We start from the raw sequence: 23,733 nt of genomic DNA, 5'->3' as shown, positions 1-23,733 counted from the left end.
GATGAATACCAAGACACATAAATGACCTATACAATGACAACCAAAAATTAATTCAACAGAAGTCAAGAACAAGTAGAACAAATGGAGAGCTATCCCTTGCTAATGGTTATGTCAAACAAATATAACAAAAATGTTAGTACTTCCCAAATTATTTTTCATAATTAACAAAATAACAGTTGATTATTTCACTGAATAAGATAAAAGCATTATAGATTTATATGGGGGAAAAAAGATAGGAAAGAATGTGAAGAACTATATTAGCAGAGTGGGACTAACACTACTCTATCTCAAAATATACCATAAATTATAATTATTAAAACTGTCTGGTACTCAAAGTAGAAAAATATAGAGGCATGTAAATTAACTGGAACAAAGTAAATAATCAAAATCACTGATATGCAATAAACCATTGAATTTTTATAGCTTAAAAATACTTCCAGTGTGCAATATGTCCTCCATTTGCTGTAATCACTTGTTTTACATGATTTGGATTGCATTCACAGGATTCTGACACATATTCTTTCATTCTTTACCATGAAACCACTCTTTTTTATGTTAGATATTAAGTGTACTTTTGGCAAACATCCATTTTTCCAAGTCTAGTCTTGATTACAGCCTATGAGTTTTTAATGGGGTTGAAATCAAGCGAGTTCCAAGGCCATTAAACTATGTTTATCTCCATCTCTTGGATAAATTCCTTAACCTTTCACAACATGTGGAATTGGGCAAGGTTGCAATACAGTATTTCATCTCCACTTGGAAATTTCTCTAATTCCAAAAACATTTTGCTTCTCAGTATATTAATATATTTATCAGAGTTCATCAGATCCTCAACAGGAACAAGACTTCCAGACCCACTGGAAGTTTAAAAAAATCCCCAAAGCATCTTTTGGGGGTAGGAATTTTACCATCTGATGAAAATGTCTACACATGACAGACTCACCTGAACTTCTGAAAACAATTCTGGTATATTTTTTAATGGAAAGTGGAGTTTCTTCAGTAAAAATGGCCTTTTCCCTCAATTTAAATCCGAATCATCTTGTCCACGACATGCATTTTTTCTTCATAACAACAGTTAGTTGTTTGTTTTTACTGGTCTTCTTACTGTTCTTCCAATTTCAAGAAGCTTATTGGCTTGTAGAGGAATCAACAATAACCCTTCTAGTTGTCAGGTTTCTCGTTGTTTTCTGAGGCTCAAACAGGCTGTTTCTCAGCAATAACTTGTCAGTTCTTGGCAATATTGGGGGATGGAGGGTAGAGTTGTGGGTGACCCTCTTGTTCTTTATACTTTGATGTGACTGATTCTGTTTCAGTGTGGGCTTGAATGATCTTTGAAATACTTTGAAATGTGATACAAGGCAAAGTCAGCAGAACCAGATATATATATACACTTGCCACTTACAAAGTCACTGGAAATTATAATTTAGGGTAAGAGAAAGTAAGCAAGTTCCTCAGCCACAAGTGGGTTACAAAAACAAAAATAAAAGCAAAACCAAAGCCAGACATAGTAGAACTTCAGGCAGATCTAGAAGGGCACACAGACCAAAGACATTTAAAAATATATTTTTAAGCCACTTGCCCCATTCATTAGTTCTATTTTGTTAAATGCTAAGGATTTTATGTAAGATTTTATTTGTAATATCTAGGGTGGTCCCTTTCTCCTGAATGCATGTGGGACCCTCAGAAATACTACACTAGGTTCAAAGTATTCTGTGGCTGCAGTTTAGTTCCAAAAGAAAAAAAAAATTGAAAAAGGGAGGATTAATTGAATATTTTTTTTTAATTAGAAAGCCAACAAATAAATCCAAAATAAGCACAAAAGATGAGATACTGAAAATTAGAGATAAATTGGAAATCAAAAAGACTGTAGAAAAGACAGCCAAATCTAAAAGGTGGTAGAAAAGACTAGCAAAAATTGATTAAGCCTTTAGCTAACCTCATTAAAAAGAAGGGAACAGAAAATCAAATCAACAAAATAATAATTGAACAAGGTGAAATCACTACAATATCAAAAGAAATTTTAAAAAATTATCAGAGCTTACTATACACAGTGATATGCTAACAAAACTGAGAACACAAAATAGAGGACTAACTTCAAAAATATAAGATATTCAAACTAACAGAAGACAAAATATAAAGATCTTAAATAATTTAATCTCAGAAAAGGAAACTGACTAGTTGTAAAGGAATTACTGAAGAAAATAAATTCCTATTCAATGGATTCATAAAACAAAGTTTTCTACCAAACTCTTTTATGAAACAAATGAAGTCCTAATACTTACATTGAGGTCAGATTTGGGAGAGTGGTTCAGGTGTGAAAGAATTCACTTAGACTACTTTCTCTTAACCAAGGGGAGCTTTATTGACACAAAAGCGGTGGGCTAGCCCTGGAAGAAGGACTAGCAATTTACAGAGGGACAGGGGCTTGTTTTTGTAAGGACAGGATGAGGAAGATAGTTGCTTACAAGATAAGGAGGAATTATCAAGACATAAGATGAGGAAGATGGATGACAGGATAGTAGACCCAGGATAAGGAAGATGGGAAAATTTATGACTCAGGATGAGGGAGACAAGGAATTTTATGGTCCAGGATAAAGGGAAGTTTTATGATATCTCAAGATGAGGAGAAGAGACTTTAGGATGCCCTCAAGCTCAGGAGGGACCTCACAAGATACAGAAAAAACAACTCTTAATATTCTTTTAGCCCTTAGGCCACCATTTGTATCCACATCACTTAGACTAGCAAAAAATAAAGAAGAAAGACTACAGAGCAACATTAATAACGAAGATTTATTAAAAAATTTTTAAATCACACCCTGTCGAACAGATATATACTTATGTAGCACACTCTCGGGACATGCTGAGCAAGTATTCCAGACAAATATAAGGGAGCTTGGGGTGGGCCTGCTTCTGAACATGTGTGATGAAGGGAGCTTTCCTCTACTTCAAAGCATGAACAATATTTCCTGTCTAGGAAACCCACTATGTGGAAGCTTGGTAAGCCTTCTTCCAGCTATGACTGACTGAGGGTCTGGCAGTGTGGAGTGACAAAGAATCTTCTGATTTGCTAAGGAGTCAGAAGCGCTGATGATGTAGAAGCCTGAATCAGAATTGAGTGTGAATACAAAAGATTAGAAGAGATTGCTGCTACCTCTTCCCCGAAAGCTTTCAAGGATTGTGGTGAGGTGCTTGGGGCAGAATGGGGGTTGGAGGGAGTCAGTAGCCTTATCTCCCTATCTGGTGGCTATGTATCCATGAACACATCATGTCTTTTGTTTATTATTTCTTTAACTCAGGTGAATGAATATCCTGAAATGTGAGTGCCTAAGTCACCAGGAGATCCATCAAAGCCACCCAGTGTTCCACAAACAACTAGAGCCTTGGAGAGAATGGCAGCAACAGTTGAGTCTAGTGAAGAGTCAGCATATCACAGAAGCAACCTGCTTGACCCAGCCCAACTGAAGACTGACCTATCAGGTAAGACTTCATGGAAGGAGTCAGTTCAGCTAAGCAAAGGACCAAGTCTACCATTACCCACATATTGCCCCACAGCAAATTCCGTGATGACTCTGCAAAAAAAAAGAGAAAAGACTATCCAGTATCAGAAATTGTAAGGTACACAGCAGTCCCATGTATTCACTACATGTAAATCTCACTAACTCTGCACTTTGAATCTGAGCACATTCTCCCCAAGAACACTGCAGGTGTCAGAGAAGAGTGTACACCATGGTTTGGGGGTGAGGGGAATGTTTTGTGACTACTGTTTATTAAATACCATCTCAGTAAATACCTTTTTTGTAAAAGCTAACTGTCAACTGGTTGATCAATATTGGGGGAGCACACCAGATGGGGTCTCATGAGTGATAGTATTAGAAGCTACGAGCTGTCAAGGCTACCTCTAGAATCCAGAAGACAGCAGTAATCAGCCACCCTCTGGGAACCCTACTGGCCAGTTCAAGTGGGAGTTAGAAGAGTGAGGACAAAGGAAGCGTTTCAGACTTTAAAATAAACAAGCTGAATTGTATTAAAGTCTCAAGGTAACATACATAAGCCTCTTTTTTCTGTTCTTCATCGCAAAATAAATGTCATTGTTCATGATTTTTGCCAATTTTGTAGTAATAAAAAAGAAATTTTAGAAAAATATTGCTTTGTGAAAATTTTAGGAAAATACTATCTTCCTTTGCCAGGTGAGCATTCTATACAGATGACAGGTTACACACATATGTTACAAAAAGATTCATTTTTCTGACTCTTTCCATGAACCAATATAAAGAAAGATGCTATAGAGACATCATTTCTGAATCCTTCACTAAGAATCATTTCTGCCTGAGGTGGAGAGTTTACATAGTATTTTTCTTTCCTCTTATCAAAAAAGGACACAAACTGGCAAATGTCAAGGCAGGGCAAAGTTATTTACGAAGTTTGTTGTAAAGTAAAAATCACAAGATGGACATTTGTGATTCTTTATTGCATTTGATTATAAAAGTTTTTATTGAGCATTGTCAGATTTGTAAGCTGGGGAGAGATGTTAGATTTACAACTCAGTCTTAACTAGGCAATAGCAGATATAAAATCTGGAATGTAATATCATCTCAGAGAATGTTAAATTGAGGGTCTTAGCAGTTTATACTTTATGAACTGGCACATTGTATAATGCAAATGCTATATTGATTTTTGACAGGAAAGATGTCTCTAAAATGGATTTGAGGCATTTCCAATTCCATTTTATTCTAAAGGCATGTTTTAAACTAAGGACTCTTCTTTTCCATTTAGTGGCAGCTGCTTAGCTGAAGAAAGGAAGAAAATAGCTTTGTAGGACTTCATTCTGGTGAATATGCTGGGGTCACTTTGGAGACTGAGAAGAAAATGAAGAAAACATACTGATTGAATTATCATTTATCATGTTTGAACTGATAGGATCTTTCGTTTTGTTTTGTTTTGTTTCGACAGCACTCTCAATCTCAGAATTTTGTGCAAGACCTACTTCCTTTAGTTTATTTTTACAGGGAAGAGATGTCAAGAGAATCAGCCTCTTTTGTGGTGGGTGATGTTCTTCTTTTCTCACAGTCTTTGCTTGCATAGTTTTCTCGTCTTTTTTCTCACCTGATAGCCTAACCTTTCTTTGCTCTAGCAATAACAGTATATAAACAATGTTCTTTTGGGCTATTGCCTAGTCTGCTAGGCTTTGTATGACAAGGTCAAGGGAATGTGATTTCTCTGATGACCTAGTGCTTTAAAAAGACATATTCAAAATGTGCAAGCTAAGGCATATAAGCAAGAATGAATATTTTTAAAGGAGCATAAGCTGGAGTTTGTATAAATTGCTCAGGAAAACCAAAAAAGGATATTTATGCTTTGTTAAGAGTAAGAAGACAAATAAGGAAACAATATACCCACTGCTAGGGGGAAGATGGTATATTGGGTTTTTTTGTTTTATTTTTAAAATGTTTTTAATTACTTTATTTATTTTTAGTTTTCAACATTCACTTCCATAAGTTTTGAGTTCCAAATTTTCTCCCCATCTCTCTCCTCCTCCTCACCCCAAGATGGCATGAAATTTGATACAGGCTCTACATACACATTCATATTAAACCTATTTTCACATTAGTCATATTGTAAAGAAGAATTATAACCAATGGGAGAAATCACTAGACAGAAGAAACAAACAAAAAAAGAAAAGAAAAAAAGAGAATGAGCAAATAATATGCCTCGATTTGCATTCAGACTCCATAATTCTTTTTCTGGATATGGACAGCATTTTCCAAAAGATGGTATATTGTTAATAGATAATGAATAGTCCTGGCACAATGTCTTGCACCCAATAGGAACATTACTTGTGCCATGCCCTATGCCTTGAACAAAGCAGAACAATCTACTAAATGTTTGTTGACTCTATGAATGACAGCAAAATCGTTAAGTGGGCAAATTAGGAAGACAACCCAGGACAAAGTGAGTATGTCAATAAACATACTAGCAGCACTCAGTGAGCATGTCAAGGATGAAGTCCAACAAAGGACACTAAGAAAGAGCAGTGCAACAGAAAGGAAGAGAAGAGAGCAGTGAAATGAAAACCCAGAGAAGAGAGAGTATTGAGAAAGAGAAGGTGACAAACTGTGTTAAATATGGAGGACCAAGAAAAGGTCATTAGGTTTGGCAATGAAGAGATTCTTGATAACTTTGGAGAAAGCATTTTCAATTGAAAGTTGAAATTAAAAAGTGAGATTGCAGAGGGTTTAGAAGATACTAGAATTGATGAGAAGAGGATGTGGAGGGACTGCGTATAGACACCTTTTTCAAGGAAAAGGGGAGGGGAAAAATAGGACGCTAGCTAGTGCGGATGGTTGGACCAAATGAGGGCATGTTTGCATGCAGTAGGAAGGAGCCAGTAGAGAGAGAAAGACTGAAAATAAGTAATAGAGTGGAGATGACAGAGGGGGCAATCTGTTGGAGGAGTTGGAATAGATTAGGATCACTTGAACAAGTGGAGGGGGTTAGGCTTGGTAAGGAGTAGGGCCACTTCTTCATATGAAACAGGGGTGAAGAAGAAAACGCAAGAAGGCATTTTGTGACAGTAAATGAGAAAGAGAGGAGAAGAGAGAGATCACAGTGAATGGCCTCAGTAAAATATGAGGCAAGAGAGTATAGGGGGAGGGGAAGCCATGGGAGGTTTGAAGAGGGATAAAAAGGTTTGGAAAAGCTGCTGTAGAGAGTGGGATTGTGAGTTGATAAGGAAGGTATAGCAGAGTTGCCTAGCAGCAGTGACAGCCCAGTTGAGGTTATGTAATATGAATTCTGAGTAGACCCAGTAGTAAGACAATTCAGCTTTCCCAGTCTCAACTCCTTGGTAAACCAGTTCAACTCTATACCGTCCCTTACTCTCAAGTCCCTTTGACTCTGTTCTATCATTGATCCCTCCCTGCCAAATCCTAACTCTGTATTACTCCCACCACACCCTCCTTCATTCTTTACTAACACGTTATTGAGCTGAACTGAGAAAGTCCTAAAACTACTCTGATTGGATACACTACACATATATGTTGTCTAATTTCAGCTAGACTCTTACAAACAGTAAGGAATTCTTTCTACTCTTTCCTAGTTTATTCTATATCCCATTCATCCCAGAGGCTGTTCCATAACTTCTCTTCTTTCCTCAAGGCTCTCATGGCACCCTCTGCCTACACTCTCAGCTGAGGACTTCTCATCATACTCCATGGAAAAAAATATGACTCTTTTTTTTTGCTTTTTGGTGAGGCAATTGGGGTTAAGTGACTTGCCCAGGGTCATGCAGCTAGTAAGTGTTAAGTGTCTGAGGCTGGATTTGAACTCAGGTCCTTCCGACTCCAAAGCCAGAGAGCTCTATTTGCCGTGCCACCTAGTTGCCCCTTGACTCATTTTAAATGAGGTTATTCACAAAGAGCTTCCTCTTCTCCTTTCCCCGTCATCTCACATCTGCCTAACATCACATTCTACGATCTTCTTTTCTAGTCTCTAATGAAAAGGCAATCAATCATTCTCCTTGCCAAGATCAACCCCAGTCTATGCACCTTTGTTCCCTCCCCTCCCAACTTCTCCAGCAGACTGCCCCCTATACCATTCTGACTATCTCCCTAATCTTCAGTTTCTCCCTGTGTACTAGTTTCTTCCTTGCTCCTTAAAAACATGCCATGCCTCCTCTAGCCAAAAATAAACAAACAAAAACAAAACAAAAAATCTCACTCAATCTTTCCATCCCTACTACAGTCCTATTTCTCTTCCACTGTCTCCTAGAAAAGATCACCTACAATAGGAGCCTCCACTTTATCTCCTTTCACTTCTTCTTAACCCTTTATAATCTGGCTTCTGACCTTATCATTCCACGAAACTGCTCTCTCCAAAGTCACTAATGATCCAATGGCCTTTTGTCCATCCTCGACCTCTCTGCAGCCTTTGAAACTGGTGATCACTTTCTCCTCCTTGATACTCTCTTCTCCCTTGGTTTTCAGGGCACCATTCTCTCCTGGTTTTCGTCCTACTTATCTGATCACTCCTTCTTTGTCTCCCTTGCTGGATCTTCCTCTGGACCATACCTCCTAAATGTAGGTATCCCCTCAGGACTGTATGGGTGCTTAGCCTTCTTCTCTTTTCCTCCTATACCAGTGCTTCTTAAACTGTGGGTCATGACCCCATATGGAGTCATGTAACTGAATGTGGGTCATGAGTAAAAGGTTTCTGAACACACAATGACCAAAAATTAATTCAAAATCAAACACGTAATGAATCCGAGGTGTTACTGGCAGCTGCCTGTATTATATCATGGGACTTCACTGCAGCCTTCGCTCTGAACACACAACATGCACACTTTGCGCCGCACATGCCATCATGCCACACAATACCAACGAACATTGCCAGAAACACCTCGGCTCAGATTAGAGACTATTATATGTTATGAATTACAGTGTTTTTTACTGTACATACAAAATCGTTAAGTGAATTGTGGCTTGGGATTAGGACAAAATTTCCAACAATTTCTGAAATGGTCCTAAACATACACCTGCCATTTTGTACTATGTATTTATGCAAAGTGGCATTCTCAGCATTGATGATTATAAAAATTATATATGTATGTGATTATATTATATTTTTATATATTTATGATATATATTTTAATATATTTTAATATATTTATAATATATTATATATTTTATTATATTATATTTTAATAATTATATCATTTTAAATGTGGGATGGAATATAATTATAAATATATATTATATACATAAATCACTTGAACAAGTGATTTATGAATAAAATATATATAAATAAAAATTTAAATATATAATTATAAATATATATTATATAGCATAACATATACTCATACAAAATATATAATAAAATATATACATAAATTACCAAAAAATCTATCAACTCTGAAAAATGCTGAAGATACTTTACATTCTGCAGCATCAAATATTCACCAAGATTTAATTCTTTATGTAAAAATAAACAAGCATAGCCATCTCATTAGTATATAAACACCTTTCATCTTTAATAAATGGTAAAATTATATGTATACCAAAGAATTGTTTTAAAATAAATTTATGATTTATTATCAGTAAATGTTTGATTTGTATACTTATTTTAGATACGTATATACCTGACGTTGCGTAAAAATTTCTTGGGCGAAAAGGGGTCTTGAGTGGGAAAAGTTTAACAAGTCCTGCTCTACACTACTTCACGTGGTGATCAACAGTTCCATGAATTAAATTACCACCATGCTCACGATTCTCAAATCTACTTTTCCTGCCTCAATCTCTTTGCTGACCTCCAATCTCAAATCTCCAACTGCTTTTCAAGATATCTCGCACTGCATGTCCATTTGACATCTGAAATTCAATACATTCAAAACAATTCATTTATCTTTCCCCCTAAACTTCCCTCCTATCTTCCCTATTACTGTAGAGGCAATAACATTCTCCTAGTCCCTCAGAATCCCAACCTAGGAGTCATCCTGGACATCTCACTATCTCTCATTCCCATATAGCCAATCTGTTGCCAAGACCTGTCGATTTCGCCTTTGAAGCATCTTTCCTATATGCCCCTTTCTCTCCTCTGACTCTGCCACCACTCTAGTACAGGCCTTCATCACCTCACATTTTGATTATAGTAATAGCCTGATGGTAGGTCTGCCTGATTCAAGTTTCTCCCCACTCTAATCCATCCTCCATCACACACCAAAGTGATTTTCCTAAAGTGCAGGTCTAACCATGTCACCTCCCTATTCAAACTCCAATGGATTCCTATTGCTTCCAGGAACACATACAAAATATTCTTTTTGGCATTTAAAGCTTTTTAGAACCTGGCCCCCTCCTACCTTTCCAATCTTCTTACAACTTACTCCCCCAACATGTACTCTTCAACCCAGTGACACTGGCCTTCTGGATGTTCCACAAAAAAGACACTCCATCTCTCAGCTCCACGCATTTTCTCTGGCTATCTCCCATTCTTGGAACACTCTCTTTCCTCTGCCCTGACTACTGATGTCACTGGCTTCCTTTAAATCCCAACTAAAATCCCATCTTTACAGGAAGCCTTCCCTAATCCCTCTTAATTCTACTAATTTCCTTCTTTTCATTACTTCCTATTTATTCTGTACATAGCTTGCTTTGTATATATTTGTTTCAATGTGGCCTCCCCTTTCAGATTGTAAGTTTCTGGAGGGCAAGGACTGTCTTTTGACTCTTTTTGTACCTTTCTGATCTCTTTTTGTGCTTAGCACAGTGTAGCAGGTGCTTAATAAATGTTTATTGAATGAATACTGATTAAAGTTCTTCCTGATCATTACGTAATCTAGGGAGAATTACTAGATAATCATTGGAAATTTATCAGTATATTTTCTTACTTGTCCCATCTGCTAATTATATGATTCTGAGAAACATGGAAAAATAATTAAGCACAAGATTATATCTACATGTAAGATAAGTTTTTCAACTGTTGTAAAATATATAAAAACTTTTCATTCCCACATCTAGAATCTTTTCACCGAGCCATTGAGGACAGAGAAAGTTGTGAAGCATATTGAGAATAGATCTCATAAGAGACCCCAGACCACCAGTCCTTCTGCTAACCATCAGAACTTTTGATCTTGGATTAAAAGAGCACAATTTAAAAGACCTTTCCCTCTAGGAGTTGATATGTATGTCCCTAAGAGATATTGTCATTTAGGCTAACCTTAACAAATGACTCTCTAGTTTTAAGTAAGTTGCTGTATATCCTCTTTCTGATCAAAATCACAGGATGCGATTATTTTATTTTTTGTGATTGTTAATTTTTCCATTGCATTTGCCTCAGAAGGAGGTAAACTGGTAAGAGAGGAAAAGAACTGGGTGTTTTTAGAAAAGATATATTTTAGTGGATACAAAAGATGAATGTTTTCAACAACTTGGTATTTAATGTGAACTTGAGAAACAACTCTACTCTGTTTTAAGATGCAAGCAATAGAACTTGCTGTGTGAAGTGGGATTACTTAGGTCTGTAATTTTAGTCTGATCTCCATTTGAATCCAGGCAAAAGCTGAGTCAGCAGTCCATCAGGAAGAGGAAGCTGCCAACAGCTGCCCACACGAAGTACTGCCAACCACCTCCAAAGGTTACATTCAGCCGAGTGGGCACAGACTACTAGGAAGGCTGAAGCCTCATAATGGCAAGATCCTCTTGACTCAGTTTTCTCATTGTGCTATTTCTCTTCTGAATGGGAAAGTTTCCTACCTGCTAAGCACTGATGATACCCCTTGAATATATGATGTTCTGATCATAAGCAAGCTGTTCCAAAAAGTATGGCTTTTACTTGGAATCAAATAACACATTCTGATATAAATGTGGCCCAGTAGTTCACTCAGAACCAAAAAGTCACTTGTTAAGATTAGCCTGAGTGATTTAATGTCTCTGAGGTTGACAAGAGATTTAACAGGATTGTCAAATTATTGTGCTGTTGTCCAGTCATTTCAGTCATGTAGCTTCATTTGGGGTTTTCTTGGAAAAGACACTGGAGTGGCTTGCATGTCATTCTCTAGCTCATTTTACAGATTAGGAAACTGAGGTAAATAGAGCTAACTGACTTGCCCAGGGTCACACAGCTAGTAAGTATCTGAGGCCACATTTGAACTCAGGAAAAGGAGTCTTCCTGTCTCCAGGCCTGGTACTCTATTCACTGTGCCACCCAGCTGCCCACAGACAGGAGATGCACAATTTTTAAAATTAATCTTATTGTTAATAACAATAGCTATCCCTGAGTCCTCTATGAAGGGAATGCAGGGATGGAAAAAACTCTACTACCTATGATTCTAATGTCTTAAAATGTGCAGATGCCTAAATGCCCCACTACTCATCCCAGGCAACAGAAACTTATTAGAGCCCTTTATTCAGGGAGGTAGTGCCAGTATCTGCCATGAGCCAGAGAAAACTGGCTTACGGCAAAAAAAAAAAACTCCAACCCAAACATTGTTGAATGAATATCCTTGGAGATGATAGAGGAAAAATTATATAGAGATATAATCCCAATAAATAATCAAACACACTTTTAAAATGGTTATAATTCCAATGAACAACCACATCTTTTTTTTTTTTAATTTTCATTTCATTCTAGTAGATGCCTTATTGGGAAAAAAAGAATTGGACTTGGAAGTATCCCAGGAAGGAAAAATAGCTTCCCCAAAACTGTTAAACTGTTACCATCTAATTTGAAATTTTGTTGCTAGTTTATTGCCAATTTTATTGGTCAGATCAAATCCAAATCAAGTTTGGCTAAACAGGACACTGCTGCCTTAGGTCATGTGTCATTAATCCAGACCACACTGAGGAGATAAAGCTGTTGATTAAGGAGACTTGGGAAAGTGATCACTGAAGCAACCAAGCAGTATATCCCCCAAGATCTAGAATAAGGGAGAACTCTGGACTTGAATAACAAGACCATTTGGCCCAGGGAAAATGGATTGTCTAGAATCTACTTGGAGAAGTAGAGGTGGAGGTGGTGGTGGTGCTGGTGGTGGTGGTGGTGGTGGTGGTGGTAGTAGTGGTGGTGGCAGTAGTAGCATTTTTAGTAAAAACTATTATATTCGGCAGGATTTTGATTCAAATGTTACACAGGGCAACTAACCTGATATATATTTATGGTGATTCAACCTATAGCTTCGGAAGGCAGAACTGGGACCAAGTTATAAGGAAACAGACTTCAATTCTATATAAAGAAATTTCAGCCATCAGACTGGTTGAGTTCAATTCAATTCAATAAGAGTTTTTACTAAGTGCCTATTGTGTGGAAGGCACCATGCTTGGGGAAATACACCGTATTATCTCTCTGCCCCGGGATCACCAGAGGATGTTAAATACCCATTACAAAAACAAAGCCCACTGAACTGGAAGAGGTACTGGTCATTAGTTCTGACAAGAGCCTAGGTCTCATTCCCCAAGGGCAGTCTAGCCCATTAAAGCTTTTCACAGCTGATTGCTCACCTGTCCTTCATTTTCTACTTTACCTATCATGCTAAAAAAAGATTGTCCCAGAGCAAAGGACCCAACTGAATAAACCAATAAATGGAACGATTCACCCTAGTTCTCTGGATGTCTCTGACAGCTGATCTTAGCCCTCTAGCTGTCTTGCCTAGAAAGGAGAGAAGCATCCTAACTTCCACAAGTCATCCATTCCATCCTGCTCCTGCCAAGTTTTCCTGCCTCTTGTAATTCCACACCAGTTGCTTTGCCACAATTCCCCCCCCCAACCCATGCTATTGGTTACTTCTCTCCCTGATTTCCAGCTACATACCACGGCCTGATGCCTTGGGATGACTACCCAAAGGTGGAACTCCTAGGGAAGATGATTAATCTACTTGAATTCATTCCTCAATGACTAATATGCCCTTCCCATCATACTCTCCCCCATCCCCGTCTTTCTGAACTCCCAGCTGTGAAGCCTGTTTTTTTTTCCATTTTTATTTTCAATTCCAAATTCCTCTTTCCAGCCCAGTCCCTACCTATTGAGAAGGCAAGCAATATGATACCCATTATACATGTGAAGTCATGCAAAACATATTTCAATATTATCCATGTTACAAAAAATAAGAAAGAAAAATAAGGTGAAAAAATATGCTTCAATTTGCACTGAGAACTCATCAGTTCTCTCTCTGGTAATAGATAGCGTTTTTCATCATGGATCCTTTGTCAAGTCTATTTTACACCCATCACTAGCCATTCTCTTATTCCTATCCCCCTCACCCCTAAGCTAACATCCGATGTCCCACTCTAAAGGTACCCACCCCTTCCACCATGCACTCTGGAATGCCTGTTCAATAGGCAACAAATTTGCTTTCATCTTAAACCCTGTCCTTTTCCTTCCATAATCTGGCACTGACTGAGACATGGCTCTTCCTGAGGTCACAGCTTCCCTGGCACCTTTTCCAGCACCAGGTGCATTTTCACTCATACGCCCAACTCAGTGGTCTTGGTGGGAGAGGTGAAATATTTCTTGCACGCCTTTTTTACTTCTAGACTCTCTCTCTACTAGTATCTGTAAACTCTCCTCCTCTAGGTTCATTTAATCCATACCTAACGCTCAGTCAAAGTAATTGTTCCCTACTGACTCCCAGGACACTCTCATTCGTTCTTCAACAAATTCAGTGCCCTGCTCAGTCTTTCTCTTCTCCCACATACTCTTGCCCACATACTAGGAGACTTCAACACATACTGATACTCCTGTCAACACCCTAACCTAGTTCTCAATTTACTCATTTTCCCATGGCCTACTCCTCTACCCCACCTCACCTACACACAGAGATGGTTTTGCCATGTTGATCTTGACACCACCCATAAGTGTTCTATGCTCATCTTCATGAACTCTGATATTCCCTTATCTGATCATAATCTGTTGTCATTCCAACTATTCCTCTGCCTTGCAACCCCTAACCCTGCCCTTTATCCTCACCATAACCTCTAATCCCTCCTCTCAGTTTTGATGCGGAGACATACAGTGCCCTAAAGGTTAAGAGAATATTAATGTTGCTTTTCCAGTACTTTGTGAAACCCCAACTTATTCTCCAACCTGAAAGGCGTCCTAAAGTCCTTCTCCCCTTATCTTGAACTTGTACCAAAAGAATTGCTTTTGTGTCCCTTATCCTATGTTCCCCTTGAGTGGAATAGAGACCACTTACCCAAATAAAAACTCAGAGGTTTCTCCAGGTAGAAAACAGAAGGTTTTATTCTACCGAGTCTCACTTGAGAGTTGGGCATCTCCTACCCAGGACAGACTGGTGTAGAGAGGCCAGGCACAACCAACAGCAAGCAGTTATATAGTCTTAGACAAACCACTCCAAAAAAACCCCTCCCCACCTGTCTGTCTCAATCTCTTTATCCTCATTGGCTGAGGCAAGAGACCTCACAGTCTATATTCAGAACCCAAGAGATACATTTTACTCAAAACAGCTGGGGAGCTAGAGGATTGCCTTATTCGGTAAAGTTAAGGCATAAAACAACAGAGGGGGTGGTTACAAAACAAGGGAGGGGGTGGGCAGCTGGTGCAGAAACGAAAGTGAAACTTAGGCCCAGCTCATGCTGAAGCCTCACTACATTTATGGAGCACAGCTTACATCTTACATGAGAAACTTTCACTTGTCCCGTACAGTTCCCCCCTCTCATTTCGTAGTTGAAAGTTTCTTCAGCATCCCTATTTGCTATTTCATCAAAATTGGGCCCTCCTTCTTCCTGATTGACTGTCATCCACCCTTGACTCCTTAACATCATTAGTCTAATAGACTCACTGACAGGTTCTTTTAATGTAATCATTCTAGAGAGGGTCTTTTGTACTGTAGTAGTAATTAATTGCACCATGCAAGGGACACACAATGGGAGTAGTATGACTCCACTTATTGCTATTAACAAAAACCAAAATACCTGCTTCCACCAAGATCCCCCGAACCAGGACCCCCAGGGAGTATTAAATGGGGAGCACCAGGTTTGCACTGGAACATGGACAATCTTCCTCATCTCTTTAGTAATATCCCTAATGGTTTGCTCCATACCATCTATTCTCATGCAGCAGGTGGACAGGTTTAATTTTCCACAGACACCCCCTTCCTCACCTAAAAGGTAGCCCAAGACTAACCTGTGTTGCAGGATAGCTTCTCGGCTTTGGTCCACGAAGGTGGACAGGATGTCAATAGCCTCAGCAGTTTGATTGGCAATGATTTCTACCACCGCTTGGAGTCTAATTATCCTATTAAGCATATATATATCAGGGTTCTATACCCCCCAGCCCCATCTTGTGCCCAGGCACCAGGTCCATAATCTTTTATAATTCTTTTAGGAGGCCAAACATCACCCCATCCATTTGCATTTCCCATGCTAGCAATAGAGGTATCAATAGCTCGCTTGCTCTCTTTTAAATCATCATATACTTGTACCCCCAGATGTTTGCCTCCTTGTCCCAGAAGGAAGAAGAATTTAGGTCGAATTAGTTGCATTGTGGGGAGACATACCAGGAGTAGGACAATAATTCTTCTCAAATTTTACAACCTAAGAATTTTAGAAACAATACAATTTAGCATATCATCACATACAGAAATCATCATTCTTACATATCGATATCTTTAACACTTGGCACTCTTGGCACCTTGCACAATCACATTAAATAATTCAAATTCTTCTCCGCTCTTTTTCTTCTCTCTCTAACCATCACCCTTTAAGTAAATTTAGGCATTAATGTAAACATTGACATATCAAAGGAGCAGTCCCTTCACAAATGCAGATACAGAGACCCAAAAGAAAACAATAGTGTAATTGTCCCTTTAAGAATCCAAAAGTCTTTTCTTATACAGCTGTCTGGCAGGGAACACCATCAAAGAAGTCCTCTGTCCTTGGTATTTGCTCCAGCCATCTCCAGCAGCATCTCAGCATCTTCCTCTTCTTGTCTTCTTGTAGGAACCAACTTTCTGTCCATTCTCCTATAAAAGTGACCTTGGCACAATTTTAAATTACCATTTCTAATCATTTTACAGACTCAAAATTGGAACCATGGCCAATTGTCATGTTTAAGAAATTCACATCAGAACCCAGTGTCTTATACTTTACATTAATCCATTATTAGTTTCCTCACCAGGGGGATGAGACTTTACTATAGAATTAATCACAGGCTCCAGTACATATATATCAATTTTTAACACAACATATATAAAATCTTAAAATTTCAGTCATGCCTTGTTTCTTTGATGGCATTTCCACAAGCCATTCTTCTTTTAATATTATTAATCAATGGTGACCAAACTTTAGATGAGTATGATATTATCCACATAACAAAATAACATTCTCATAAGCCCCTGATTATCTCCATACTATTACCAAGAATTAAAAGACCCTAACTCGTACAGGAACACTAGTCCCAGTTCTATAATAACTTAAGATGTTCCATAACCAATTATTTTAGTAAATTTGTTAAATCTGATCATAGAAACTTACTATAGAAGGAAAAAGAGCAGTGACATGTGACATATCACGTGTGACAGGATAAAACATCCTTTGCTTTGTTTAAATTCAGATGGAGTCACAGTTCTCCAATCATGTGGTATCTGTTCCATCTCACAGCCAGACTCAGAAATAGTCAGGTGGGAAACATTCCTTTCCAAAGGAACACAATGGGGAAACGGAGCCAGGAGGCTCCATCCTAGATTGAGGCTAAGATTGTCCCCTCAGCTTTTCCCCAAATAAATCACATTTCCTCTAAGTAGACCTCCACCTGTTGAGTGCCTAAAAAACAGGGTCTAAGTGGGGAGGATTTTTAAAGTAATAATATCAAGAATTGTTTGACCCTTTGAGGAGCCTTCCCTTCTGAGAGTTCATTTCTCACACTACCTTCTGAACTCATTACCTTAATTACACTGAGAAGTCTTCACTGGGACATCCCATTCAATATGGAAATTGATAAATCTCTTTGACCAAGATTTAGGTGCTCAATGTCACGTACCTCAAGACCCTCATTGTAATATAGACCACCTCTCATTATAATATTCATTCTCTCGTTAATTGTTAATCAATCAGAATGGATTGCCACCCTCAGAAACACTTCTTCTTCCAAGAGCACTGTGAGCCCATGACCATGGGGGGTCTTTGGCATTTGAGAGTGCCACTGACCTCTTTTATTAATAACATGTTAGCCTTATTAGTAAAATGATTGAATTACCCAGAAGTACGTCTCAAAGCTTTCAAATGTCACAAAACCTTCTACAGCTCCCCTCTCCCACCCTCTCAGCAGAACATCTTGCTCCATAGTTCACTGAAGAAAAAGTTAAGACTATTTTCTGAGGGCTCTCTATTATCCCCTCCTCATCTCACACCATTCAGAGCCTCCCACCACTACTTCCTCCTTCACTCCTGCCTCACATGAAGAAGTGGCCCTTCTTGTCGCCAAGGCTCGTCTCTCTACATGCATGAGGAATACGCAGTCCCCTGTTCCCCAGCAGATTACCCACCCCCTCTGGCTTTTCTCTTCTCATTCTCATTTATCTTCAGTCTCTTTGTCTAGTGGCTACTTCCCCACTGCCTACAAACACATTCGTATTTCCCCCATCCTCAGAAAGCACTATTGTCCTATATCTCTCCTCCCTTTTACGACTAAACTTGTGAAGACTCTCTGAAATCCTTGGCCACCTCCTGACATACTTGGCTTCCTTCAAGTCTCGCCTTCTATAAGAAGTCTTTCTTGATCCCTCTGAGATTATCTCCAATTTATCCTGTATGTATCTTGTCCGCACATAGTTTATCTGCATGTTGTCTACCACAGCTACGCAGCACAGTAGATAGAGCACTGGCCTCTCTATCTGGAGTCAGGATAGACATGAATTTAAATCTGGCCTCAGAAACGTTCGAGCTGTGTGACCCTGGGCAAATCACTTGACCCTGCTTCCCTCAGTTTCCTCTGCTGTGAAATGGGGAAATAACACACCTACCCTCCAGGGTTGTTGTGAGGATCAAGTGAGATAACATTTGTAAACTGTATAGCAAAGGGCTTGGCACATAACAGTCATTGATTAAGTGCTTTGTTCTCTCTCCCTCCTCCCCAAAATTAGATTGTTAACTCCTTGAGAATAGATACTATTTTTTGCCTTTCTTTGTATACTCAACATTTAGCATAGTGTCTGGCACTAGGAGGCACTTAATCGGCTTCTTGGCTTGGCTCAATTCTAGTTCCTGACTTAGGAAAAGCTCACATAATTTCTTTTCTTTTTTTTCCTCCTAGGCATCAGGATCACATTTGGGATAATTAATTTGGGAGAGGGAAGAGGCTGGTAAGAGAGGAGATAGAAAGTGAGCAGATTCACTTCCTTAGGAAGCAATGGGGTATAGTGGGAAGAGCACTAGATCTGGAGTTAGAGTACCATGGTTTAAATCTCACCTCCGCTCCTTTCTGATGTTGAGCAGTTCACTTCTCTGGACCTTAGTTTCCCCATCTGCAAAATGAGTGGGTTGGACTAAATGACTTCAAAGGTCCATCTCAGACTGATTCATATGATCACTATGTCCTCCTTCACTTTGGCCTCTGATGAAAAGACAGCCCTTCTCTTTGTCAAGGTGAACCCCTATACCTGTGCCCTTGATCCCGTACCTTCTCCATGTCTCCACTTTATGCCTAAATTCTTTGGGCAAGTCAGTCATTTTTTAAGCATTTATTAACCACCTTCTATGTGCCAGGTACAGCGCTAAATCTTGGGAATACAAAGAAAGGCAAAGAAAGGCAGAAGAACCAATCCCTGATCTCAATGAGGCCACAGTCTAATGGGGAAGATAATCTGCAAACAACTATGTACAAATAAGATACATATAAGATAAAGGGAGATAATCAATAGAGGGAAGTCTTTAGGCATTCAGGGTAATCAGGAAAGGTTTCTTGTAGAAAAGCCATCTACATTTGGCATCTCACTTCTGCTCTTCTTCTCTTCTAAATTCTGCTTCTGACTCCATCATTCTACAGATTCTGTTCTCTCCAAAGTTACAAATGTCTCTTGACTGCTGAATCTAATGGCTTTTTCTCCATCCCCACTCCCTTGACCTCTCTGTAGCAATTGACACCGTTGATCACCTTCTCCTCCTCAACACTCTCTCGTTTTCTTTAAGTTTCCGTGTCGATGCTCTCTCCTGGTTCTCCTCCTACCTACCTGACTGCTCCTTCTAATTACCATACCCTTTTATAGGAATAATGGTAGTGAGGTAGGATCAATTTGATTACTACGCTCACAATAAAACATGAAACAGTGGAGGGGAAGAACAGAATAGAGAAGAGGTAGGTGGCTAAACAAGATGAGAAGCATGGTCTGGTCTGGCAGTCTGTGACTGTCTAAATAACAGCAAGCTGGTTAAGTTTGCAATCACTTTCTCACCAATCAAAGTAGCTTAGTCCAGGATAGAAATTCCCAAACTGGATAGATTAATTCCCCCATTTTCCTGGCAATTCTGTCTAAAGAGCTATTCCAGGTAAGAGAGAAACAGAGCATCAGTAGGCAAGTGAAATCGGCTGGGTTAAGAGTTGGATGGGACGTGGATGGAGCACGATCACTGAAATCCTTTCTGACAAATCCTGAACAAGGTTGATAACACAGTTTAGTCTTCCTGTTTCACTTTTGAACTTCACCTGTGCCTGAAGTTGAGCCTTTTTGGAAATAACTGAGCTGCCCCACTCTGACCCTGGAAAATTAGGTTCAGCTGGCACACACAGATCTCTCCCTTCTCTGACTATCCCCCTCAATCCTCAGGCACTGGCCGCCTAGTGCCACACAATTTTGCACTTAGCCAGATGCTTAATTATAGCATTCTTCAATTGTTCATGTGTATGGACACATACTGTTTTTCCAATAACAGAACCTGTATAAGATACAGGTTTCTCTCGTGTCTCCTTCATCACTACGTTGCCAACTGCCTAATGGGAATGTCCAGGTGTGTGTCCTTGAGGCATTTCAAACTCAACATGTTTCAAATAGAACTCATCTTCCCTCTAAACCCTTCCTCCTCCACACTTCCCATCTCTGATGAAAGTACCAATATCCTTTCAGTCACCCAGGCTTGCAATCTTGGAGTCATGCTGAACTCTTCCCTCTCCCTCCCTCTCCCCGATACCTAACCAGTTGCCACGTCCTGTCTCTTCTCCTCCCATTTGTCTTGTATGTCCCCTCTTGTTCACTCTTATAGCCACTCCCCTAGTTCAGGCCCTCACCCCCTCTTACCTGGACTACTATAATAGCCTCCTAAATGGTTTTCCTGATTCCAACTTCTCCCTTCTCCAATCCATTCTCCACATAGCTTCCAAAATAACCTTCCTAAAGAGCATGTTTGATTATGTCACTCCTCACTCAAGAATCATCAGGGGCTCCTAACTTCCTCCAGGATAAAATACATACTCCTCAGAGTTTGCATTTAGAGCCTTTCATAGATTGATTCAGCTCATCTTCCCATTCTCATTTTATATATTACCCCCTACCCTTCTAATGAAGCATTACATTAGATTACAAACCTGCTTGAACAGCAGGTTCATTCCATGTCTTCACATAGTCTATCTTGAATTCAGGAAATTCAGTCCTTCTTCATAGAATCATTAGCTTTCTCCAAAATTCCACTTGGGTACCACCTCCTGTGAAAAGCCTTTCTTGATTTCCAGAACTGTCAGTGCTTTTCCCCACCTCAGATTAACTTTCATTAACTTATCAATCAGTCAATAAATATTTATTAAGTGCCTACGATGTGCCAGTCACTGTGTTACACAGCATCCCTGCCCTCCCAGAAGGTAAGATCCTTGGAGGTCAAAGACTTTATTTATTTTATCTTTGTGTCCACAGCATCTAGCACAGTGGCTGGTCTTCACAAATTCTTGTTGATCGACTGATAATAATTCCTCAGTAAATACAGGTTGAATTCGAAAGAGAAATGGTGACTTCAGCATTCAGCAAAACCATGAAGGTTTCTGTTTTGGGGGAAAGAGGAAAGTGCCGAGGAGTTTTCAGGACCAAAATGCCAAGTGCCCACATGTTCGCTCAGCGAATAAGGTGGAGTGAGAGAGAGTGAATTCCAATCGGCCTGTGACAGCCTTCTATGACAGACAGCCTGCAGAGCAGAGGAGAACACAGCTGAATAAACCCAAGAGTGAAAAGAAAAATGAATGCAGCCAAGGGGACGCTGAGCAGGATGAAAGATAGCACAACCGTTTGAGACTAGAAATGAAACCTCATTACTGCCCAGGGAAAGGCGGGAGGCTGCCAACTGGGTGAGGTAGGAAGCAAGAGATTCAGGAACTTGGCTACTTGAGGCCTCCAATGGAAAAGATATTGAATAGAAGCATCCTAGGAGGAAAGGATGACTGCAAGAGACATGATTAATAAATCTTGGATGAGTTGAAATGAAAGATGTGAAGGGTTTCTTCTCTCTATCCTTGAGAAATTGGCTGGGTGACAGTCTTTGTCTAGACCACAGTACTAGTGAGACAGCAGAGAATGTCCTGCTTGCCTAAGGGAGGCCTAGCATATGAACATTCAATCAGCATCCTCATAGTAGCTATTTGGGAGTTTCCTGCTGAACTATAGTTATATTAACCCATTGTTCCTTATCCCTTTCTCAGATGGATTGTGTTGTCCCTCTAATCCTGTTATATCCACTCTGGCTTATACCTTGCCTCTTCTGACAGAAGACAGAACTCTGACATTGAGCTAGAACCCCTTTATCCAAATCTCTTGAAGAATAAAAGGAATGAGTTGGGCATGGTGGGGCATACCCTTAATCCTTACTATGTGCAGAGGTTGAGGCTGGTACATCAGTTGAGTGCAGGAGTTCTGAGCATCAGCAGAGCCAAAGCCAAGTTGAGTGTCCACACTAAGCCCAGCTGGGCCGCCTAGGAGGCTGCCTAAGGAGGGGTGATCCTGCCGTCATTAGAACTGGTCAAGGCTTCCAAGCAGATCAGCAGTGGGGTCTGGTCTCTAAGCAGCCACTGCACTTCCAGCCTGGGTAAGATAGACAGATTAAGTCTCAAAGAAAAAAAAAGAATAAAAGGAGTAAGGGACACGCCGAATACCTCTCCTAAGCTCCTGGGCAGTGATAGGCAAAGAGACACTGGCTGTGAAGTTGGTTACTGACTCCCTGGCTTCCTCCAAGTACCAACTAAAATCTCATCTTCTACAGGAAGCCTTTCTCAACGCCTCTTAATTCGAGTGCCTTCCTTCTGTTAATTATTTCCCATTTATGCTGCATAAAGCTTGTTTGTACGTATTTGTTTACTGTTCTCTCCCATTAGATTGTGAGCTCCTTAAAAGAGATTGTCTTTTGCCTCTTTTTGTAGCCCTGACATTTAGCCCAATACTGGCACCTAGTAGGTACTTAATAAATATTTGTTGACTGACTGGTTGGACCAGGTGTCCTTTTCCCTCATGTTTCACATTCAGGTCCCTATCTGATATTCTTACTTCTTCTTGGAAACTCTAGTAATAAGAAAAAAATATTAACTGATGCCAGACCTGAGCTGAATCACTAAGGCCCAGAAAGAGAAGATTTGAGGGAGGATTCATGGAGCAGCCTCATTCCTTGAAAAACAGTATGGAGTCTCTGCAGAAAAAATCAATACCAGCCTACCTTCTACTGACACAGCCCCAGCGTGATGACATTTAGGGTGAGATAGATCGATTTCAGCAGTCACTTCGTAGCTGATTTTTTAAAATGTGCTAGTCATTGCTAATATGATTTTCTGTCTTTGAATGTATGCAAAAAGCACTTATTAAGTACCTACTACGTGCAAAGTACTAATGCTAAGTGCTGGGGATATAAACTGAGAGGCAAGATGGTCCTTGCTGTCAGGGAACTCACATATTCTAATAAGAAGAGATCTCTACAGGATGTTTCAATTGTAAGTCAAATGGAAAGACTCCCAGTAGTCCTTGGGGCACAGCAGCAGAGCAGATGGTAACGTCTCTTCTTTCATGTTATTTCCACTGATAAAACTATATCTGTTTCTGACGCTACACCTTCTGATGATGCCAGGGACTTTATCTTTTCTAGGTCTTCAGTAGTTGTAGCTGCTAAAGAAGGAGAGGATATAGCCCCTGAAATTGTGGGTCACGTTGATTTCCTGGATGGCGGCTGCTGAGGCTGGGCTGAAGTGGGACTACGAGTGAGGGAGAGTGGGCAGTGGGGTGGGGTGCTAGTCCCCAGAGCTCCTGGGCTTGGAATACTAGGCTACCTTCACAGG

General features: G+C 39.7%; 1 long non-coding RNA gene across 1 annotated transcript; it reads right to left on the bottom strand.

Annotated features, from left to right (window-relative positions):
* Positions 1-2,772: 2,772 nt before the first annotated feature.
* LOC144456361 (uncharacterized) lies at positions 2,773-23,310 on the bottom strand. Its single transcript, XR_013485461.1, has 2 exons — positions 14,678-23,310; positions 2,773-3,569 (listed from the first exon to the last, which is right to left on the bottom strand). It is a non-coding gene; the product is annotated as an uncharacterized LOC144456361 (long non-coding RNA).
* Between the last annotated feature and the right edge of the window lie 423 nt (positions 23,311-23,733).

Source organism: Phascolarctos cinereus, unplaced genomic scaffold (assembly GCF_003287225.1).
Source record: "Phascolarctos cinereus isolate Bilbo 61053 unplaced genomic scaffold, phaCin_HiC Scaffold_3;HRSCAF=262, whole genome shotgun sequence".
Taxonomy (NCBI): Eukaryota; Metazoa; Chordata; class Mammalia; order Diprotodontia; family Phascolarctidae; genus Phascolarctos; species Phascolarctos cinereus.
This window is presented reverse-complemented; position numbering and strand designations above follow the sequence as displayed.